The following is a 17,721-nucleotide window of genomic DNA, read 5'->3' on the forward strand; positions in this document are numbered from 1 at the left end:
AGAGGTGGCATTGACAAGCCTCTGTTTACATCATTTCAGTTCAGTGAGCTCCAGTACTTATTGACAGGTCTAATTACCACCAGGTCTAATTACCACCACTATTTTAGCATGGGACAATATCAAAGACCCCCAGAGCCACGTAGATTTTGCCTGGAACTTTAGCAAGGCAGAGAAGTGGAAGATGTCACTGATAGTATCTCACAGAAATAGTGAGTTGTGAGATTTGCTGACACGTATCAGATATTTGTTGACATTCCTAAAAACAACCAAACAAAAATTTGTTAATGTTCAATTAACCAAGTTGGAGCAGGAAGGAAGATGTGTTAGGGAAGAGAAAACAAATGCTTCCTTTGCATAGAAATTCAATTACATATTAAAAACCACCACAAACAACAATATTCTTTCAAATAACTTTCCATTCTGCCTACTTAGGACAGCAATATAATGCAAGGCCCTGTAATAGCGGGAGAAAGCTGTTGCACAAACATGCAAACCTCCTACACCGTTTCAGTTAAACAGAAAGTCCAACCTAGTTTTGAGTCCAGAGCTATAACCTGGGGCCTGACAGTAATTCTGCAGGTGTGTCTGTTCAGTGCCTTCTTTGTTAATCACTGATGAGACTTATTTCGTTTTCCAGTAGCACCAACAGTCCTTGAATGGCTCTGGCAGCTCCTTCATGTCAGTAAGCAACTGCACAGACTCAAGAGACTCCCAGGCTGAAGATGACAAAAGAAAGGATGGCAGAAAGTGCCATATAGCCAAGGAAGGATGAGCAGACAAACCATTGCATCCTGTCTGTGTTGCTGTCCTGTATCACTTGGGCTGAGTCGCGTAGGATGCCGTAGGCATCACTCCTCTTCTTCAGGCAAGTAAAGGCAAAGTGCTAATTGAAGGATTTTATTTTTTTTTTGCTTCTTTCAATTTGCTAACAGTAAAAGCAAATGAAAAAACGGATGCATTTCTGGGGTAGCACTTCCAAGTATAGCCCATTCTGTCATGTTTGTATAGGCTGCAACTGGCTTGGTGTGTCAAATCAGACTGTTGAATAAAGACATCAGTAGTGCCCTCAGCTTGAGTGAGAAGGGAGCTGGCACCTTGTCCCTGGCAAGATCCTCATCTTAGACCAGAACAAGAGCTTTAACTGCAGCTAGCAATAGACAGGAGTCCTTAAGTACTTGGTCTCTTGGCCATTAAAGAACTGGTGTTCTCATAATATTTTCCACTGGTTGCTGCCTTAAGCTTTGGAAGTCCAAAGTTAGGACTCAGGGATGGGATGTGGTGGAAGTTTCAAAGGATGCAGTAGTCATCCTATTTTTTGCTAAGTGTGTAAAACAAGAGATCGTAACTCTGGTCAGAGGAAGGAAGTTATTGTCAGACCTAGGTACTGAAACTAAGTAGATTTACACATTTTGAAGTTTCAGATATTACAACCTCCTGAACAATTCATTGATTCAGGGTTCCTAAAATAACGGAGGAATAAAGCACAGCCTTGGTGAGGAACAGGTACAGTCTGAGACCCTGCAGATGTGGGAACACAGCCACAAGATGGTGAGGGTCCTAGGTGATTTGGACCCACTGCCATCCCCATTACTGCTTTAAAACAGACTTTCTGAAAACACCCGTGTTTGGAAGAAGCAGCTCTGTGTTGTAAGAGAGCTGCATTTTTCTGGCAAACACTATAACCGGCTCTAAGACACCAGAAATTGCTAAACTCACATGTATTGAGAAAGACGGTGAATTACAGATGTTTGCAGCCTCACGTGGAAAGAAAATTGCAGGATTCATTAAGCAGTAGCTGGAGGAAGTGTGTATGGATGCTTCAGAGACCTCTTGTGCAAACAGACAACACCTTAACTCATAGACTTAGCAAATTAACTTTGTCCTTCAGCAATGGCTTACTTAACTTTTTCACTGTCATCACAAATGCCACTGAAACACCCTCTGAAATTACTTTTTTTTTTCTTTCTTTTTCCTTTTGTAGAATTGAGCCTAGTACCTTTTAGGACCTTCCCCCAAACTAATAATCTCTTTCAGCGTCTCACTGGATTTAGTGGCTGGCCCTGTGGCTGGGTTCTATCTTGTAACTTCCAAAATCTGACGGTTTATTTTTTTCTCAGTATTGCACCCTATTATGTACCAGGTAGTACTTAATGGACCTGTCTGCATGCACTTGATTTTACCCCTTCCTTTTTTATTTTATGAATATCTGAGTCTCGATGGCATTTATTATAACATGAAATACCTAGTTCAGCAGGTGCAGCATCACATGGTACCTTCCTTAATAGCTGATGCATTTCCTAAATTCATTTTAAAGTTTATAAAATGTGTGAAACAAATGAAGAGATCCAGTTGACTACAAGCTTTTCTGTCCTGACGCATCACAGCACTGCTCACTGTCAAAAAGTGCGTCAGAACCTGTGACCGCCATCGCATCAAATACCAAGACAGTCAGTTTTACAAACCATGAAATGTCCAGGCTCACTCAGGGAGCCTGTAAGACGTTTGCTTTTCATTTACTTCGTGCAGAATTCATTATATTTCATATGAGGATTAGATTCTATACTAGTTAAATATATTTGACTCTACTGATGACAACTGCTATCTCTAAGTCTTTTTTTAAAAGTACCTTTCTGCATTAGCAATGTTCACATCTAGCCCTGCCTTATTAAACTGTCTCCATCTTATTTCCTTGTTACCTAGTAGTTGTTGGCTATTAATGCATAAATGGATACTTTACTTCATTCTTTTATTTTTAACCATTTGATCATTTGTCCAGGAGGTGAAAGCATGCCCCCTCTTGCTGTGCAGAAAATGGGCTTCATCAAGCATTGGCTGTCTGTATCTGTGGAAGCCCCTGGAATGGATCGCTCTTCTGAGGCAAATCTCTTACAGGGAAGTGCTGTCAGCAGGATCTCCAAATCAAATTAGAAAACCTCCATGGAGGAGGGCATTTAAATAACCAGCTCTGTTGGTCCCTCAGTATGTGCTTGTCTGTGAAAGCTTCCAAATGGCACAGTCCTTCGAAAGCATTCTCCATTCTGCATGGAAAGCTGCACAAACTGGGACCATGTTATACAATGTCCTGCATGAGCCTGGCGGAGGGTTGTTTTGAGGAGAGTGGCTTCTAAACTGCTGCTTTTGAAGATTACAGAGACCTACTCTAGCTGTATTGCACCAGTACCTTTCTGGAGCTACTAAATTGCAAATACAAGGAATGACTGGATAAAGCCCCTGAAGCTGCTGGACACCTGTGGTCCGTACCCTGCATGGAAGCTGAGCTCATTCACAGGGGCTTCTCTTGCCACACCTCAACCATGCAGCATCCAGGGCTTCCCTCTGCTCTGGTTCTTTCCCCAACTTACCCACTGCCTCTTCCAAGTCCTGCATCAGTCTGTCCTCACAAGAAGAGCTGTCCTGAAGTAGGTCTTTCTCCTTATGTGTGGGACCTTCTGATGCTCAGCAATGACAACAGAGTACCAGACTTCTTCCCAGGACAGCAACGGATGTTGAGAGCACATACAATAGAGGCTGCTACAAGCAAGTAACTTAAGAACAGGATGAGGAGGTAGGACAGATGAGTCAGACTGAGCACACACTTTGTTCTTGGGAACTTGTGCCATTCTTAATGTGTCTTCTAACTTTCTGGAGTCAGTGTCTATACTTTTGATTTGTCCAAACTGAATCAAGGAGCTGGATGAGCTGGTATAGAATCACAGAATTGTAGGGGTTGGAAGGGACCTCAAGAGATTATTGGGTCCAACCCCCCTGCCAAAGCAGGTTCCCTAGAGCAGGTTGCACAGGTAGGTGTCCAGATGGGCCTTGAATATCTCCAGAGGAGACTCCACAACCTCCCTGGGCACAGGTGGTCATTCTCAGAAGGAAGAGGCAGTCGTGTTCAAGCTTTCCCTGACCTGAATTCCTGGTTACAAGGCAAAGCAGTTTCTTAACTGAAAGGTAAATGTCAAAAGATACTAGGATTCAATTATTTCTTATTTCCACATATCAAAGGGAATTAAGTGAGAGGGGTTAAGTGGATAAATGTATCAAGTATACCAGCAGTGAAAACGATATACTCTCTTTCTACAACTGTAAACAATTACCACTGTGTGATTTGGAAACTGTCAATTAGCCCTAACCACAGTGAATCAGAGCTGCTTTCTGGTGTAATGAAAATAGAGCATCTTACTGTCACATCAGTATAGATTGCATTAACCTTAATGACTCCTGTAAGGCTGAACCTTGCCTTGGCAGACAGATTGAGCACTCTGCATTGTAAGCTTTGTCTTTAACTTACCTTTGTAAAACTTTCATTGATTCTCCTCCTATCTAAACTAGAAATACAGAAATTGTCAGGTTTGAACAGACCACTGGTGCAACTAATTTGATTTTTTGTTTATAATTGTAACCAGTGATGGATGAATTCAGGGAAAAAAAAAAAAGAAAAAAAAAAGAATAACCCATCCCTTGCCCCTTCCCCACTACTCTTTTCCCTTTTAGACCTCCCGTAATTTTTTTAATTAAGTGTGATGCAATGCCATGGAGCTTTCTTTACCCCCAGTTGATGACAAGTTTAGGTACTGAAATGGAAATATTAACAGCTCTTGTATGTTTGAACTCCCTAGTCTTACCAGAGATATTATTCCTGCTAGTGTAAATGTCAAATCCCCATTTGGAAATAATTCTTCTGTATTCCTTGTGTTAAGTAGATTATTCTGAGAAGTTTCCAAATTCATTTCCAGGAGCCTCCTTTTTTATTGTTGAATGCTTCCTTTCAGTGGAAGAAAATGTAGATAGGACCATGTTGCTCCGTGAGCACAACCATCTGCCACATCTCCTCTTTCATTAATTCCTGGTCAGATTTTTTTTTGGTGAATTTGATAGTAGATCCTCTTAGATTTATCCCAATGTAACAAAATCTAACCACTTTTCCTTTATTTGCAGGAAATCTGTCTCTTCGTATTGCACGTAGATAAAATTGCTGACTGTTCATAGGAAAAAAGATGTAAGTCAATCTCTCAGCTGGAATAATTTCTTCTTGATCTAACTGTTGGTATAGCTTTATTGATTAGCTTCTCCAAAACATCTGTTGGCTTTAGGTTCCCAACCTGTGACATATTGAAGTGATTTTGCTGCGGGGGCAGTTGCTCTGCACTTCAAAATCGAACCCACTGGGATTTCAAACTCAGCATTCTGAAATGAAAGTGCCAGAAGTTAATTACTTTTTGTATAAAAATCTGATATGGTTTCAATTTTGGAGATATATTAGTCCTACTTAGCTCATACCACGTCATGCTTTGTTTTAACTGAGTCTCTACCAAGCTTCAGAATAGTTCAGGTATTAATACAGCAAAGACACTATTCTTGTGAACCTCATTACTGGATGATTTTTTTTCCAAAGCTCTGTTGTTGGTGTTCAGAAAATATACATTATCAGCTCTCTGGACTCACTGCAGTGCATCCCCAGTGGTGGCAGTGCACTCTCTGGACTCACTGCACTGCATCCCCAGTGGTGCCAGTGCACTCACTGGACTCACTATACTGCATCACCAGTGGTGCCAGTGCACTCTCTGGACTCACTGCACTGCATCCCCAGTGTTGCCAGTGCATTCACTGGACTCACTGTACTGCATCTCCAGTGGTGCCAGTGCACTCTCTGGGCTCACTGCAGTGCATCCCCAGGGGTGCCAGTGCACTCTCTGGACTCACTGCAGTGCATCCCCACTGGTGCCAGTGCACTCACTGGATTCACTGCACTACATTCCCAGTGGTGCTAGTGCACTCTCTGGACTCACTGCAGTGCATCCCCAGTGGTGCCAGTGCACTCTTTGGACTCACTGAAGTGCATTCTCAGTGGTGCACTGGCACCACTGGGGATGCACTGGAGTGAGTCCACAGAGTGCACTAGCACCACTGGGGATGCAGTGCAGTGAGTCCAGAGAGTGTACTGGCACCACTGGGGATGCAATGCAGTGAGTCCAGAGAGTGCACTGGCACCACTGAGAATGCACTTCAGTGAGTCCAGAGAGCGCACTGGCACCACTGGGGATGCAGTGCAGTGAGTCCAGAGAGTGCACTGGCACCACTGAGAATGCACTTCAGTGAGTCCAAAGAGTGCACTGGCACCACTGGGGATGCACTGCAGTGCATCCCCAGTGGTGCCACTGCACTCTCTGCAGTGTGTCCAGAGAGTGCACTGGCACCACTGGGGATGCAGTGCAGTCAGTCCAGTGAGTGTACTGGCACCACTGGGGAAACACTGCAGTGAGTCCAGAGAGTGCAGTGGCACCACTGGGCATGCAGTGCAGTGAGTCCAGAGAGTGCACTGGCACCACTGGGGATGCAGTGCAGTGAGTCCAGAGAGTGCACTGGCACCACTGGACATGCAGTGCAGTGAGTCCAAAGACTTCACTGGAAAAACTGGAGATGCAGTGCAGTGAGTCCAGAGAGTGCACTGGCACCACTGGGGATGCAGTGCAGTGAGTCCAGAGATTGCACTGGCACCACCGGGGCATGCAGTGCAGTGAGTCCAGAGAGTGCACTGGCAGCACTGGGGATGCACTGCAGTGAGTCCACAGAGTGCACTGGCAATACTGGGGATGCAGTGCAGTGAGTCCAGAGAGTGTACTGGCACCACTGGGGATGCACTGCAGTGAGTCCAGAGAGTGCACTGGCACCACTGGGGATGCACTGCAGTGAGTCCAGAGAGTGCACTGCCACCACTGGGAATGCAGTGCAGTGAGTCCAGAGAGTGCACTGGCACCACCTGTGATGCAGTGCAGTGAGTCCAGAGAGTGCACTGGCACCAATGGGGCTGCAGTGCAGTGACTCCAAAGAGTACACTGGCACCACTGGGAATGCACTGCAGTGAGTCCAGAGAGTGCACTGGCACCACTGGTGATGCAGTGCAGTGAGTCCAGAGAGTGCACTGGCACCACTGGCACCACTGGGGATGCACTGCAGTGAGTCCAGAGAGTGCACTGGCACCACTGGGGATGCACTTCAGTGAGTCCAGAGATTGCACTGGCACCACTGGGGATGCAGTGCAGTGAGTCCAGAGAGTGCACTGGCACCACTGGGGATGCAGTGCATTGAGTCCAGAGAGTGCACTGGCACAACTGGGGATGCACTTCAGTGAGTCCAGAGAGTGCACTGACACCACTGGGGATGCAGTGCAGTGAGTCCAGAGAGTGCACTGGCACCACTGGGGATGCACTGCAGTGAGTCCAGAGAGTGCACTGCCACCACTGGGAATGCAGTGCAGTGAGTCCAGAGAGTGCACTGGCACCACCTGTGATGCAGTGCAGTGAGTCCAGAGAGTGCACTGGCACCAATGGGGCTGCAGTGCAGTGACTCCAAAGAGTGCACTGGCACCACTGGGAATGCACTGCAGTGAGTCCAGAGAGTGCACTGGCACCACTGGTGATGCAGTGCAGTGAGTCCAGAGAGTGCACTGGCACCACTGGGGATGCACTGCAGTGAGTCCAGAGAGTGCACTGGCACCACTGGGGATGCAGTGCAGTGAGTCCAGAGATTGCACTGGCACCACTGGGGATGCAGTGCAGTGAGTCCAGAGAGTGCACTGGCACCACTGGGGATGCAGTGCATTGAGTCCAGAGAGTGCACTGGCACAACTGGGGATGCACTTCAGTGAGTCCAGAGAGTGCACTGACACCACTGGGGATGCAGTGCAGTGAGTCCAGAGAGTGCACTGGCACCACTGGGGATGCACTGCAGTGAGTCCAGAGAGTACACTGGCACCAGTGGGGATGCAGTGCAGTGAGTCCAGAGAGTGCACTGGCACCACTGGGGATGCACTGCAGTGAGTCCAGAGAGTGCACTGGCACCACTGGGGATGTGTCCAGTGAGTCCAGTGAGTGCACTGGCACCACTGGGGATGCAGTGCAGTGAGTCCAGAGAGTACACTGGCACCAGTGGGGATGCAGTGCAGTGAGTCCAGAGAGTGCACTGGCACCACTGGGGATGCAGTGCAGTCAGTCCAGAGAGTGCACTGGCACCACTGGGGATGCAGTACAGTGAGTCCAGAGAGTGCACTGGCACCACTGGGGATGCACTGCAGTGCGTCCACAGAGTGCACTAGCACCACTGGGGATGCAGTGCAGTGAGTCCAGAGAGTGCGCTGGAACCACTGGGGAAGCAGTGCAGTGAGTCCAGAGAGTGCACTAGCACCACTGGGGATGCAGTGCAGTGAGTCCAGAGAGTGCACTGGCACCAGTGGGGATGCAGTGCAGTGAGTCCAGAGAGTGCACTGGCACCACTGGGGATGCAGTGCAGTGAGTCCAGAGAGTGCACTGGCACCACTGGGGAAGCAGTGCAGTGAGTCCAGAGAGTGCAGTGGCACCACTAGGGATGCAGTGCAGTGAGTCCAGAGAGTGCACTGGCACCACTGGGGATGCAGTGCAGTGAGTCCAGAGAGTGCACTGGCACCACTGGGGATGCAGTTCAGTGAGTCCAGAGAGTGCACTGGCACCACTGGGGATGCAGTGCAGTGAGTCCAGAGAGTGCACTGGCACCACTGAGAATGCACTTCAGTGAGTCCAGAGAGTGCACTGGCACCACTGGGGATGCAGTGCAGTGAGTCCAGAGATTGCACTGGCACCACTGGGGATGCAGTGCTGTGACTCCAGAGAGCGCACAGGCACCACTGGGGATGCAGTGCAGTGAGTCCAGAGAGTGCACTGGCACCACTGGGGATGCACTGCAGTGAGGCCAGAGAGTGCACTGGCACCAGTGGGGATGCACTGCAGTGAGTCCAGTGAGTGCACTGGCACCACTGGGGAAGCAGTGCAGTGAGTCCAGAGAGTGCAGAGGCACCACTGGTGATGCAGTGCAGTGAGTCCAGAGAGTGCACTGGCACCACTGGGGATGCAGTGCAGTGAGTCCAGTGAGTGTACTGGCACCACTGGGGATGCACTGCAGTGAGTCCAGAGAGTGCACTGGCACCACTGAGTATGCACTTCAGTGAGTCCAGAGAGTGCACTGGCACCACTGGGGATGCACTTCAGTGTGTCCAGAGAGTGCACTGGCACCACTGGGGATGCACTGCAGTGAGTCCAGAGAGTGCACTGGCACCACTGGGGATGCACTTCAGTGACTCCAGAGAGTGCACTGGCACCACTGGGGATGCAGTGCAGTGAGTCCAGAGAGTGCACTGGCACCACTGGGGATGCGGTGCCGGGAGTCCAGAGAGTGCTTTGGCACCAGTGGGGATGCACTGCAGTTACTCCAGAGAGTGCACTGGCACCACTGGGGATGCAGTGCAGTGAGTCCAGAGAGTGCACTGGCACCACTGGGGATGCACTGCAGTGAGTCCAGAGAGTGCACTGTCACCACTGGGGATGCACTGCAGTGAGTCCAGAGAGTGCACTGTCACCACTGGGGATGCAGTGCAGTGAGTCCAGAGAGTGCACTGGCACCACTGGGGATGCAGTGCAGTGAGTCCAGAGAGTGCACTGGCACCACTGGGGATGCACTGCAGTGAGTCCAGAGAGGGAACTGGCACCACTGGGGATACAGTGCAGTGAGTCCAGAGAGTGCACTGGCACCACTGGGGATGCATTGCAGTGAGTCCAGAGAGTGCACTGGCACCACTGGGGATGCATTGCAGTGAGTCCAGAGAGTGCACTGGCACCACTGGGGATGCATTGCAGTGAGTCCAGAGAGTGCACTGGCACCACAGATGATGCAGTACAGTGAGTCCAGTGAGTGCACTGGCACCACTGGGGATGTAGTGCAGTGACTCGAGAGAGTGCACTTGCACCACTGGGGATGCAGTGCAGTGAGTCCAGAGAGTGCACTGGCACCACTGGGGATACAGTGCAGTGAATCCAGTGAGTGCACTGGCACCACTGGGGATGCAGTGCAGTGAGTCCAGAGAGTGCACTGGCACCACTGGGGATGCATTGCAGTGAGTCCAGAGAGTGCACTGGCACCACTGGGGATGCACTGCAGTGAGTCCAGAGAGTGCACTGGCACCACTGGGGATGCACTGCAGTGAGTCCAGAGAGTGCACTGGCACCACTGGGGATGCAGTGCAGTGAGTCCAGAGAGTGCACTGGCACCACTGGTGATGCACTGCAGTGAGTCCAGAGATTGCACTGGCACCACTGTGGATGCAGTGCAGTGAGTCCAGAGACTTCACTGGCACCACTGGGAATGCAGAGAAGTGAGTGCAGAGAGTGCACTGGCACCACTGGGGATGCAGTGCAGTGAGTCCAGAGAGTGCACTGGCAGCACTTGGGATGCAGTGCAGTGAATCCAGAGAGTGCACTGGCACCAGCTGTGATGCAGTGCAGTGAGTCCAGAGAGTGCACTGGCACCAATGGGGCTGCAGTGCAGTGAGTCCAAAGAGTGCACTGGCACCACTGGGAATGCACTGCAGTGAGTCCAGAGAGTGCACTGGCACCACTGGTGATGCAGTACAGTGAGTCCAGAGAGTGCACTGGCACCACTGGGGATGCACTTCAGTGAGTCCAGAGATTGCACTGGCACCACTGGGGATGCAGTGCATTGAGTCCAGAGAGTGCACTGGCACAACAGGGGATGCACTTCAGTGAGTCCAGAGAGTGCACTGACACCACTGGGGATGCAGTGCAGTGAGTCCAGAGAGTGCACTGGCACCACTGGGGATGCACTGCAGTGAGTCTAGAGAGTACACGCACCAGTGGGGATGCAGTGCAGTGAGTCCAGAGAGTGCACTGGCACCACTGGGGATGCACTGCAGTGAGTCCAGAGAGTGCACTGGCACCACTGGGGATGTGTCCAGTGAGTCCAGTGAGTGCACTGGCACCACTGGGGATGCAGTGCAGTGAGTCCAGAGAGTACACTGGCACCAGTGGGGATGCAGTGCAGTGAGTCCAGAGAGTGCACTGGCACCACTGGGGATGCAGTGCAGTCAGTCCAGCTTACACCTCCCCTCCAGTTCAGCTTACACCTGAAAGATATCTACTAGACCGGATCGTCTTGAAGCCCCCCCTCTAGCTCAACCACACAAATATTACACCAAAACTAAAGAATTTACTAAACTAATTAAACTAAAGCATTTTACAGTCTTAGTATAGGCGATAGAAAAGACACTTAGACGCGATAGAGACCCCAGTACCGTAAGGGAAAGATGAAATAGCAGTGAAACAATCAAAGCGACAGACAGCAAAGATTAACCCTTGTACCTTTTGCATCATGGTTTAGCGAGAACAACCAAGCAAAGTGAACTAAAGTTTGCCCCCCCGAAACCCAAGCGAGCTACTTTCAAGCAGTTAAAGAGAGCGAACCCGTCTCTGTTGCAAAAGAGTGGGATGACTTGTCAGTAGAGGTGAAAAGCCAACCGAGTTGGGTGATAGCTGGTTACCTGTGAAACGAATCTAAGTTCCCCCTTAATCCTCCCTACCGGACATCCTGAACCCTAATGAGATGATTAAGAGCTATTTAATGGAGGGACAGCTCCATTAAAAAAGGACACAACCTCGACTAGCGGATAATTCTTACTACTGATCCTACCGTGGGCCCTAAAGCAGCCATCAAAAAAGAGTGCGTCAAAGCTCCACCACCTAAAAATACCAAAATAAGATGATTCCCTTATCACAAACAGGTCAACCTATGAATATAGGAGAATTAATGCTAAAATAAGTAACTCAGGGCCACACCCCTCTAACGGCGCAAGCTTACATAGAAACATTATTAACAGACCTAGACAGATACAAAAACCCCTACAAGACCACGTATTAACTAACCCTGTTAACCCGACTCAGGAGCGCCTATAAGAGCGATTAAAATCTGTGAAAGGAACTCGGCAAATTAATAAGGCCCGACTGTTTACCAAAAACATAGCCTTCAGCAAATTAAACAAGTATTGAAGGTGATGCCTGCCCGGTGACTTAGGTTTAACGGCCGCGGTATCCTAACCGTGCAAAGGTAGCGCAATCAATTGTCCCATAAATCGAGACTTGTATGAATGGCTAAACGAGGTCTTAACTGTCTCTCACAGATAATCAGTGAAATTGATCTCCCCGTGCAAAAGCGGGGATGTGAACATAAGACGAGAAGACCCTGTGGAACTTAAAAATCAACGACCACCGCGAATCCTCAATCAACCCCACTGGGGCCACTACCATCGCAGAGCCTGGTCGATATTTTTCGGTTGGGGCGACCTTGGAGGAGAACAAATCCTCCAAAAACAAGACCATACCTCTTTACCTAGAGCTACCCCTCAAAGTGCTAACAGTGACCAGACCCAATATAATTGATTAATGGACCAAGCTACCCCAGGGATAACAGCGCAATCCCCCTCAAGAGCCCATATCGACAGGGGGGTTTACGACCTCGATGTTGGATCAGGACATCCTAATGGTGCAGCCGCTATTAAGGGTTCGTTTGTTCAACGATTAACAGTCCTACGTGATCTGAGTTCAGACCGGAGCAATCCAGGTCGGTTTCTATCTATGACACACTCTCCCCAGTACGAAAGGACCGGGAAAGTGGGGCCAATACCACAAGCACGCCCCCCCCCTCTAAGCAGTGAAACCAACTAAACCGTGAAGAGGGCCTTCCCCCACCACTTTCAATCCTAGAAAAGGACCAGCTAGAGTGGCAGAGCCCGGCAAGTGCAGAAGGCTTAAGCCCTTTCCCCAGAGGTTCAAATCCTCTCCCTAGCTTCACCCATGATTCAAATAACAACACTAAGCTGCCTCGTTATATCCCTCCTATACATCATCCCAATCCTGATTGCCGTAGCCTTCCTAACCCTAGTAGAACGGAAAATCCTAAGCTACATACAATCCCGCAAAGGCCCTAACGTTGTCGGGCCTTTTGGCCTACTTCAACCATTTGCGGACGGACTGAAACTATTTACCAAAGAGCCCATCCGACCCTCTACCTCTTCCCCACTTCTATTCATTCTGATACCAATACTAGCCCTTGTCCTAGCCCTCACCACTTGAGCACCACTACCACTCCCATTTCCCCTAGCAGATCTAAACCTCGGAGTTCTCTTCCTAATAGCCATGTCAAGCCTAGCCGTCTACTCAGTCCTATGATCAGGCTGAGCCTCGAACTCAAAATACGCACTAATCGGAGCCCTACGGGCAGTAGCACAGACCATTTCATACGAAGTGACACTGGCCATAATCCTGCTATCAATAATCATACTAAGCGGAAGCTACACACTCAGCTCCTTTGCCGTCGCACAGGAGCCTCTATACTTCATTTTCTCCTCATGACCCCTAGCAATAATATGATACGTATCCACCCTAGCAGAGACAAACCGAGCTCCTTTTGACCTCACAGAGGGTGAATCTGAGCTAGTCTCAGGGTTTAACGTTGAATACGCCGCAGGACCCTTCGCCTTATTCTTCCTAGCTGAATATGCGAACATTATGCTAATAAATACACTTACAGCCATCATATTCCTAAACCCAAGCGCCCTAGGGCCACCCACAGAACTATTCCCCGTCATCCTAGCCACAAAAGTCCTCCTACTATCTTCTGGTTTCTTATGGGTCCGAGCTTCATACCCACGATTCCGATATGACCAACTAATGCACCTACTATGAAAAAACTTCCTACCCCTCACACTAGCTCTGTGCCTCTGACACATCAGCATACCTATCTGCTATGCAGGCCTACCTCCTTACATAAGGAAATGTGCCTGAACTACAAAGGGTCACTATGATAAAGTGAACATAGAGGTATAACAGCCCTCTCATTTCCTGTTGACCTTAGAAAAGTAGGAATTGAACCCACACAAGAGAAATCAAAATTCTCCATACTTCCCTTATATTATTTTCTAGTAGAGTCAGCTAATCAAGCTATCGGGCCCATACCCCGAAAATGATGGTTTAACCCCCTCCTCTACTAATGAACCCTTACGCGACCCCAATCATAACCTTCAGCCTCATCTTGGGCACCACAATCACAATTTCCAGCAACCACTGAGTTCTGGCCTGGACAGGACTGGAGATCAACGCACTAGCCATCATTCCCCTAATTGCCAAATCCCACCACCCACGAGCAGTAGAAGCCGCAACGAAATACTTCCTAACCCAAGCAGCTGCTTCCGCCCTGGTCCTATTCTCTAGCATAACCAATGCCTGAGTCACCGGCCAATGAGACATCACACAAATAAACCACCCAACCTCCTGTCTACTACTGACAGCAGCAATCGCTATTAAACTGGGCCTAGTGCCATTTCACTTCTGATTCCCAGAAGTACTACAAGGATCACCACTAATAACAGCCCTGCTACTCTCGACCCTCATAAAATTCCCCCCACTAACCCTGCTCCTACTAACATCCAAATCCCTCGACCCAGCTCTACTCACCGCCATGGCCCTAGCCTCAACAGCACTAGGAGGCTGAATAGGACTGAACCAAACACAAACACGCAAAATCCTAGCCTTCTCGTCCATCTCCCACTTAGGCTGAATCGCCATCATCCTAGTTTACAGCCCCAAATTGGCCTTACTTACCTTCTACCTATACACAATCATAACATCAGCCGTATTCCTAGCCCTTAACAAAATCAAAGCCCTTAACCTATCCATGATCACAACCTCATGAACAAAAACCCCAGTGCTAAACGCCACCCTAATACTAGTACTTTTATCCCTAGCAGGCCTCCCCCCATTAACAGGCTTTATACCAAAGTGACTTATCATCCAAGAACTAACTAAACAGGAAATAACACCAGCAGCCATGGCAATTGCCATGCTATCACTGCTCAGCCTCTTCTTCTACCTACGCCTCGCATACCACTCAACAATTACCCTTCCCCCCAACTCCTCTAACCACATAAAACAATGATACACTAGCAAAGCCCCAAGCACACCTACTGCGGTCCTTGCCTCACTATCAATCCTCTTACTTCCCCTGTCCCCAATAATACATGCCATTGTCTAGAAACTTAGGATAACACCCCAAACCGAAGGCCTTCAAAGCCTTAAATAAGAGTTAAACCCTCTTAGTTTCTGCACATTAAGACTTACAGAATATTAACCTGTATCTTCTGAATGCAAGTCAGACGCTTTAATTAAGCTAAAGCCTCCCTAGACAGATGGGCTTCGATCCCATAAAACTCTAGTTAACAGCTAAATGCCTAAACCAATTGGCTTCTGCCTACAAAGACCCTGACGCACCCTAGTGCGCATCGATGAGCTTGCAACTCAACATGAATTTCACTACAGAGCCGATAAGAAGAGGAATTAAACCTCTGTAAAAAGGACTACAGCCTAACGCTTCAACACTCAGCCATCTTACCCGTCACCTTCATCAACCGATGACTATTTTCCACTAACCATAAGGATATTGGCACCCTGTACCTCATCTTCGGGGCATGAGCAGGAATAGTCGGCACCGCACTCAGCCTATTAATCCGCGCAGAACTAGGACAACCAGGAACTCTCCTAGGCGACGACCAAATTTACAATGTAATCGTTACCGCTCACGCCTTTGTAATAAGCTTCTTTATAGTCATACCCATCATGATCGGAGGATTCGGCAACTGATTAGTCCCCCTCATAATCGGTGCCCCCGACATAGCATTCCCGCGAATAAACAACATAAGCTTTTGACTCCTCCCCCCATCATTCCTCCTCCTACTAGCCTCATCCACTGTAGAAGCTGGCGCCGGCACAGGCTGAACTGTCTACCCTCCCCTAGCAGGTAACCTTGCCCACGCCGGAGCTTCAGTAGACCTGGCTATCTTCTCACTCCACTTAGCCGGTATCTCCTCCATCCTTGGGGCCATCAACTTTATCACCACAGCCATCAACATAAAACCCCCCGCACTCTCACAATACCAAACCCCACTATTTGTCTGATCCGTACTAATTACCGCCATCCTACTCCTTCTATCACTCCCCGTACTCGCCGCCGGTATTACAATATTACTAACTGATCGAAACCTAAACACCACATTCTTCGACCCCGCTGGAGGAGGAGACCCAATCCTGTACCAACACCTATTCTGATTCTTCGGACACCCAGAAGTCTATATTCTGATCCTACCGGGGTTTGGAATCATCTCACACGTAGTCACGTACTACTCAGGCAAAAAGGAGCCCTTTGGCTACATGGGAATAGTCTGAGCCATACTATCCATCGGCTTCCTAGGATTCATCGTCTGAGCTCACCACATGTTTACAGTAGGAATAGACGTTGATACCCGAGCCTACTTTACATCAGCCACTATAATCATTGCCATCCCTACCGGAATCAAAGTATTTAGCTGACTAGCCACCCTGCACGGAGGAACAATCAAATGAGACCCCCCCAATACTATGAGCTCTAGGATTTATCTTCCTATTTACCATCGGAGGATTAACAGGAATCGTTCTTGCAAACTCTTCCCTAGACATCGCCCTGCACGACACGTACTACGTAGTTGCCCACTTCCACTACGTCCTATCCATAGGCGCCGTCTTTGCCATTCTAGCAGGATTTACTCACTGATTCCCACTACTCACTGGGTTTACCCTACACCAAACATGAGCAAAAGCCCACTTCGGGGTAATATTTACAGGAGTAAACCTAACGTTCTTCCCCCAGCACTTCCTAGGCCTAGCAGGAATACCCCGACGATACTCGGACTATCCCGACGCCTACACACTATGAAACACCATTTCCTCCATCGGCTCCCTAATCTCAATAGTAGCCGTAATCATACTAATATTCATCATCTGAGAAGCCTTTTCAGCCAAACGAAAAGTCCTACAACCAGAACTAACTACCACAAACGTTGAATGAATCCACGGCTGCCCTCCCCCATACCATACTTTCGAGGAACCGGCCTTCGTCCAAGTACAAGAAAGGAAGGAATCGAACCCTCACATGCTGGTTTCAAGCCAACTGCATTAACCGCTCATGCTTCTTTCTTATGAGACGTTAGTAAACCAATTACATAGCCTTGTCAAGACTAAATCACAGGTAAAAATCCTGTACATCTCATGTGGCCAACCACTCCCAACTAGGATTCCAAGACGCCTCATCACCCATCATAGAAGAACTCGTTGAATTCCACGACCATGCCCTAATCGTTGCCCTAGCTATCTGCAGCCTAGTTCTCTACCTTTTAGCCCACATACTAACAGAAAAACTCTCGTCCAATGCTGTAGACGCCCAAGAAGTAGAGCTGATCTGGACAATCCTACCTGCTATCGTCCTGGTACTCCTCGCCCTCCCATCCCTACAAATCCTCTACATAATGGACAAAATCGATGAACCAGACCTCACCCTAAAAGCCATCGGCCACCAATGATACTGAAGCTACGAATACACAGACTTCAAAGACCTATCATTCGACTCCTACATAGTGCCCACCCCAGACTTACCCAACGGCCACTTCCGACTGCTAGAAGTTGACCACCGCGTAGTTATCCCAATAGAATCCCCCATCCGCGTGATCATTACTGCAGGAGACGTACTCCACTCCTGAGCAGTCCCAACGCTCGGAGTTAAAACAGACGCAATCCCAGGCCGACTAAACCAAACTTCATTCATTACCACCCGGCCTGGGATTTTTTACGGACAATGCTCAGAAATTTGCGGGGCTAATCACAGCTACATACCCATTGTAGTAGAATCAACCCCACTCCCACATTTCGAGGCCTGATCGTCCCTTCTATCATCATCCTAATCATTAAGAAGCTATGCAACAGCACTAGCCTTTTAAGCTAGCCAAAGAGGGACTTCCCCCTCCTTAATGATATGCCA

The 17,721-nt window shown here is 48.7% G+C and overlaps 2 long non-coding RNA genes across 2 annotated transcripts in view; both read left to right on the plus strand.

Annotated features, from left to right (window-relative positions):
• Positions 1–5,404, plus strand: part of LOC308200385 — a 191,363-nt gene extending 185,959 nt beyond the window's left edge. Inside the window, exons 42-44 of the long non-coding RNA XR_013955582.1 lie at positions 638–865; positions 2,777–3,954; positions 4,942–5,404. This is a non-coding gene — a long non-coding RNA (uncharacterized lncRNA). The remainder of the gene's footprint in view (positions 1–637; positions 866–2,776; positions 3,955–4,941) is intronic.
• Positions 5,405–10,855: 5,451 nt separating this feature from the next.
• The window catches only part of LOC308200388, a 220,262-nt gene continuing 213,396 nt past the window's right edge, over positions 10,856–17,721 (plus strand). The window contains exon 1 of the long non-coding RNA XR_013955591.1: positions 10,856–16,048. This is a non-coding gene — a long non-coding RNA (uncharacterized lncRNA). The remainder of the gene's footprint in view (positions 16,049–17,721) is intronic.

The sequence above is a fragment of the Anser brachyrhynchus genome (assembly GCF_964034855.1).
Source record: "Anser brachyrhynchus genome assembly, chromosome: 10".
Classification (NCBI taxonomy): domain Eukaryota; kingdom Metazoa; phylum Chordata; class Aves; order Anseriformes; family Anatidae; genus Anser; species Anser brachyrhynchus.